Raw genomic sequence first — 6,392 nt, 5'->3', positions numbered from 1 at the left:
AAAGTGTAGACAAGGTAGTAGAGGATGTTTTGTTTGTCACCATATGGGACATCGGGCTATTCAGTGCCCACAAAATTAGTAGAAGCCTTAGTTATCTGCCTTACCACCACCAGTTCCTATCTAGCAGATTCTAGGGTCTAGTGGTTATACCCAGACGAGTTATGGTGAAGCATGTCAGGGGGATATAGCCCCATATTCTAGAGGACAGTATCCGTACCCACACGATCCGTATCAACAGAGTGGTTACACTTAGTATTCAGGAGGTTACACACCATATCCGTCATACCTAGCTGGTGGATCATAGTGGTATTCCAAAGGACAGACCCAGAACGTGGAGGTTGCTTCTAGCATTGCAGGATCATCGAGGCAACCTAATCAGTCTGGCCAAGGACGTAGCTCACAAGGATGGAGGACGACAACAAGCTCAGGGTCGCATCCATCATATCACCCTGCAGGAGGCATAGAACAATCCTGATCTTATTAAGGGTACGTTGAACATTCTTGGTTATTTTGCTAGGGTATTAATTGATTTTGGTGCCACACACTCTGTTATTTCTCATACGTTTGCTCAGAAGACAAACCCTACCCTACACCTCTTGGTTATGAATTAAAGTTTTTGATGCCTAGGGGTGAGACATGCTATGTTAGCTGGACATATTAAGGATGTCCTGTCTTAGTGGAGGATGTTGTCATGCCAACTAACCTAGTTCCACTAGATATTTGTGGATTTTGATGTGATTTTGGGCATGGATTGGTTGTATTACAATTGTGCTCAGTTGGATTGTTATGAGAAAACGGTTACTTTCCATCGTCCAGGCTTGCTTGTGGTTACATTCGTGGGCGAGTGTGGCGGATTGAGACACGACATTATCTCTGCCGTGAGGGCTAGAAGGTTGTTAAGGAAAGGTTGTCAGGGGTATTTGGCTCATGTAGTATTAAATGATGATACTTTTGTCCGAGTAGAGGATGTTCGAGTAGTTAGGCATTTCCCTGATGTATTTCCTGAAGCTTTACCTAGATTACCGACAAATTGAGAAGTAGAATTCACTATTGATTTACTTCCCGGTACTAATCCTATTTCCTTAACTCCTTATCGAATGGCTCCTGCTGAGTTGAGGGAATTAAAAGCCCAGTTGCAGGAATTGGTTGATAAAGGTTTTATTCAGCCTAGTGCTTCACCTTGGGGAGCTTCAGTTTTATTTGTACAAAAGAAAGACGGGACTTTGAGGTTGTGTATAGATTATCGACAGCTGAATCGGGTAACAATTAAAAACCGTTATCCATTACCGTGTATAGATAATTTATTTGATCATTTTTGAGGTGCCTGCATATTTTCCAAGATTGATTTGAGGTCTGGATATCATCAATTAAAGATCAGAAGTGAGGATGTTCTTAAGACGACTTTTAGGACTCGATATGGTCATTACGAGTTCCTCGTGATGCCATTCGGGTTAACTAATGCACCCTTAGTCAAAACATGAGACAACTACTGGACGATGCACTTTGATGTTTCTAGCAGGTGTTGGCATCGTCATTCAATTTCCCGACCACTACCGATGCTATCTCTCTCTCAAGTTAGACTTCAGCTGCATGAATAATCATGCCGAATATAAAGCTCTTATCATCGGCCTTCACATCCTTCACGACTTAAGAGCAGCCCGCGTCCTCGTCCTTGGTGATTTCGAATTGGATTAACCAACAAAATGACATTTTTTGTTGCATAAGTTGTACTTTGGTGCCCTATCACATGGTTGCCACCTATTTGGGCGAGTCATTTGAAGGAATTACATTTGAGCACATTTCTCTTCTTTGAAACACTGACGCAGACGAACTCGCCCAAATAGCCTACAGAGCACAACTCCTGGGGGGCAAGCTAAGCCGGGCAACACCTATATGATGGCGGTTTTACCCATCCTTAGTTAATCAGCAAGTTCTTCAGCACAATCACGTGATACGCACACGAGTGATGTCTTTACCATCGTTGCTAGAATGAGGAAATTCCGTAGAAGTATGTGCTGTCGAGAAATTGCCAGACAATTGGAGAAGGGCGATTATACGATATCTCGATAACCCCAGCGACAAACACGACCGGAAGATAAGAGTCCATGCCACAAACTACATGTCATACCAGAATGAGTTATATCGAATGGGTGAGGATGGTTTATTGTTATTGTGCCTCAGTCCACAGGAGGCTGCCCAAGCAATCGCCGAAGTACACAAAGGGATTTGTAGGGCTCACCAATCCGGACGTAAAATGCGTTTGTTGCTTCGCCGACACGGCTACTTCTGGCCAAGTATATTGAAGGATTGCATTGAATACGCACGAGGATGCATACAATGTTAGATTCATGGACCTATACAGAGAGTCCTGGCCGAATTACTTCACTCAGTTACCAAACCATGGTCGTTTAGAGGATGGGCAATGGACGTAATCGGCAAAATAATGCCGTCTTCTGGAGCAGCAAAACATGGATGGATACTAGTGGCAACCGATTACTTCACTAAGTGGGTCGGAGCAAAATCATACGCCAAGTAAACAACCAAAGAAGTTTGCAATTTTGTAGAGGAAAATATTGTGACTAGATTCGGCATGCCAAAAACAATCATAACTGACAATGGCACAATCTTTACAGCCGACATGTTTAAGGAGTACACGGCAAATGTAAATATTCGAATTGAGCAATATACGCCGTATTATCCATAGGCGAATGGGCAGGCCGAAGCAAGTAATAAGGTTTTGATCAGCATTCTTGAAAAAATGGTAAGAGAGAGACCTGGTATGTGGCATTTGAAGCTAAATAAAGCATTATGGGCCTATCGAACTTCACCCGGATCAGCCACCGGAACGACTCCATACGCGTTAACCTATGGACATGACGCTATGTTACCGGTCGAGCTGAGCATAAACTCATTGCAAGTGATTGAACAAAGGAGTTTGTTCAGTTCCGAATACAGTCAAGCCATGAGACAAGAGTTGGAAGACTTGGAAGAAATTTGGCTTGATGCTTGTAACTTATTAGTGGCACAGAAAAAGATTGTCGAGCGAGCTTATAATCGGCGTGTCAGGCAAAAAAATGTTCGGTGAAGGAGAGTTGGTATGGCAAACCATGCTACCAGTTGGAATTAAAGACCCTAGGTTCAGAAAATGGTCACCGAATTGGGAAGGACTACTCGTCATTCACAAAATTCTCAGCAAGGGGGCATACCACCTCAAGGATCGGACTGGTGTAGTTCACAAGTTACCAATCAACGGGAATTTTTTAAAGAAATACTACCCAGTCACTTGGGAGATGCGAGAATAAAAGATCATTTCATTAAATTTATAAATGGACATACAAGAAAATTTATAAAAGATTCCTAAAATTCTAGGGGGTCGAAGGAAGAAAGGTTTCAAAAACGGCTTTCAACTCCAGCCACCTTACTTCGCTCAGTATGATTTCGGCCTGCCCCGTCTTCTTGTTAAGTTGAAGTTGCTAGATCTGCTTTATGCTAGTTGCGAAATCCGTCAGTCGAGCCTTATTCATCTCGAAATCCTTCTTGACTTCTGAAGCAACAACCGACCTTTGTTGTTGAAGCTCGGTAATTTGACGTTGAAGCTTGGAAATTTGGTGATCAAAGATGGTCAGCTGCACCTTCTTTGCTTTTATAGCCTCAACTTTCGACCGGCTAGCCTTATGAGCAATCTTTGCCACTTTTAGGTTGTCCTCGGCCATGAGAGCTTGTTCAAAAGTGATAAAGTGCCGCCGGGTCCGCTCTAGAAGGTTAGAAAAATAGACGACATTTTCGATGCTCAATAAGCTGCCATTTGCAAGGTCGTTCAGGCACTCTTCTACGGAGTTGAGGCCTATACATTGGAAGACCTAAGAGGCATAGAGGGATGGGATTTCTTGCAGCTTGGCAAAAGCACGGGATTTGGCCAAGGTCTTCGAAGGCTCGGCAGATGCGGCAGAAGAACCAGTTGCTCCAGAAGTGCTCAAGAGTAAAGCATCAAGCTCAACCTCCCATAAAGGCTGCACAGGAAAAAATTTTAAGCAAAAGGAAAAATTATAAGGAACATAGCAAAGGGAATTTGTTTTAAACCTACCGAGAGGAGACTTCAACCATGTCCCTTGGTTCATTGCTTGAACCCAGAAAGCTCAATGGTCAAGCCCAATATTTAAGATTGCTCCTCAATTCACATGGCCGATGGAGGTTAACCACGTTCGATGGCCACTGAAGTCGCCAAGAAATATAGATAACACCCTGCGACGCATAGAATAGTTGATGAAATGAATAGTCGAGCACCTGACATTTAATATTTTCTCGGTTCATATTTGTTATAGTAAAACTAACAAGAGAAAAGGATCGAGCCTTACAAAAGCTGAAGTGACTTCTTGAGGAGAAACACCAAGGTTTTGATCCTGCGGATGGATCGACGTCTTCGCCGTCGCTTCAGGCTCAACAGGAGGCCTCTTCCCACGTTCTGCTGCATGAGGGTCAACTTAGTCGGCCGCCTCAACCACAGGAGGGGGATTAGTGGTAGGGGTTTTCGCTGGTTGAGGGCGACTCGCCAACGGGATCTCATCGCTTTTGTCATCCTGAAATAAAAAGCTATTAATACTTGTGAATATGATGAGACGAAGGGATTTACCAACAACATAATCATACTTCTTCCAAGATGATCGTTAATTGTTTTTTGGGGAGATTTGTCCCGACGGATGGGGTCACCTCTTCCAAGACAGGTGCAACGGTAGGCCTCGAAGCTGCAGGTTCTTCGACCAGCGGAGCAGCAACTGGTTCAGCCACGACCCCAGGGACCGGTTGAATTTGGGCCGCTTGTCTAGTTGGTGTTGGCCGTTTCTCCGTCGAGGCTTGGGTGATAGCAGCGAGAGGAGAGACACTGGGAGTGGTCGCTCCTGTAGTCTGGCTAGAGATAACGTGAATCTCCCGTTCTTCTTTCTTCGCCAATTTTTTAATGCGTTTTGTAGGGCGAGGGGCTTCATTTGCCGTCTCGGCTCCCTGGCGAGGCCGTTTGTTTAGCGGGCCTTATGCGGCGGCTTTGGTTTTCTTGGAGGGGACTTTTTTTCCTGGCCGCGGCGATCACGTCCGCTTTTTTCAACACTCGACCATCTGAGAAAACGAGATCAAATTAGTGAAGTTTAGTAATAATAATAAAAAAAGGGAAATAAAGGTAATCGACCATGGACGAGCTCTGTGAGAAATACAAGTTCAAGCAGCACAAGTCTTCCATGTATCATGCTCCAGCCAACGGTCTCGAGGAAGCATTCAACAAGACGATGTGCAACCTCCTGAAGAAGGTAATCGATCGAACAAAGAGAGACTGGCATGAAAGAATAAGTGAAGCACTTTGGGCATACAAAACTACACATAGGACTCCCACCCACGCTACGCCTTATTCTCTCGTATATGGCATGGAAGCTGTTCTACCGCTCGAAAGTTAAATTCCCTCACTAAGGATGGCTATACAAGAAGGCTTGACTGATGAAGAAAATGCAAAGTTGCACCTTCAAGAGTTGGAAACACTGGATGAAAGAAGGCTCGAAGCTCAACAACACTTGGAATGCTACCAAGCACGACTATCCAAGGCATTCAACAAGAAGGTTCGCCCAAGGTCTTTCCAAACAGGAGATCTTGTCATTGCATTGTGTAGGCCTATCATCACAACTCACAAGACAAAAAGCAAGTTCACATCAAAGTGGGATAGACCTTATGTAATACAAGAAGTTTACACCGATGGTCGGCCCCATCAATGGCAGATTCCTGAAGCGTTACTACCCCTAAAGCAAACACACAAAGCTCCTCGCCTGCATGGGCCTAAATTGCACACGGTACAACGCTCCTGGCCCGCAAGAGCATAAATTGTGTACGGCAAAATAAACAAAAAAAAAAACCATCACTCCTTTGAACTAAGTCATGACTTAATCCTTCCTCAATCGAGGGTACGTAGGCAACTTGAAACTTCAAAACTTCGAGTACAGTCACATCACCAACAAAAACACAAACACTTTGAAGAATAAAAAGCAAATTCAAAATATGAATACTTTATTTCTTTAAAGGAATGATTTGGTTACAAAGCCATATTACAAGGGTGAGCATCACACCAACGTCACCACCGAGGAAAGTTGTGACCAAAAGGCACTACACAGCATAAACTTGCTGCAATCTTTTGCACAACCCCACACGGTAAAAGTGACGCACTGGAACAAGCTCCAAGTAGCAACTGCAAAGAGCCCACGGCAAGCAACAAGGTCAATGTGCACGGCAACGTCACCACCGAGGAAAGTTATGACCAAAAGGCACTACACAGCATAAACTCACTGCAGTTTTTTGCACAACCCCACACGATAAAAGTGACTCACTGGACCAAGCTTCAAGCAGCAGCGGCAAAGAGC

Source organism: the organism of the source record quoted next, unplaced genomic scaffold (assembly GCF_019419815.1).
Source record: "Pyrus x bretschneideri cultivar Hongxiangsu unplaced genomic scaffold, Pyrus_bretschneideri_v1 Contig65, whole genome shotgun sequence".
Classification (NCBI taxonomy): domain Eukaryota; kingdom Viridiplantae; phylum Streptophyta; class Magnoliopsida; order Rosales; family Rosaceae; genus Pyrus; species Pyrus x bretschneideri.
The sequence above is the reverse complement of the archived record's forward strand: the minus strand, read 5'-3'. Positions refer to the sequence as shown.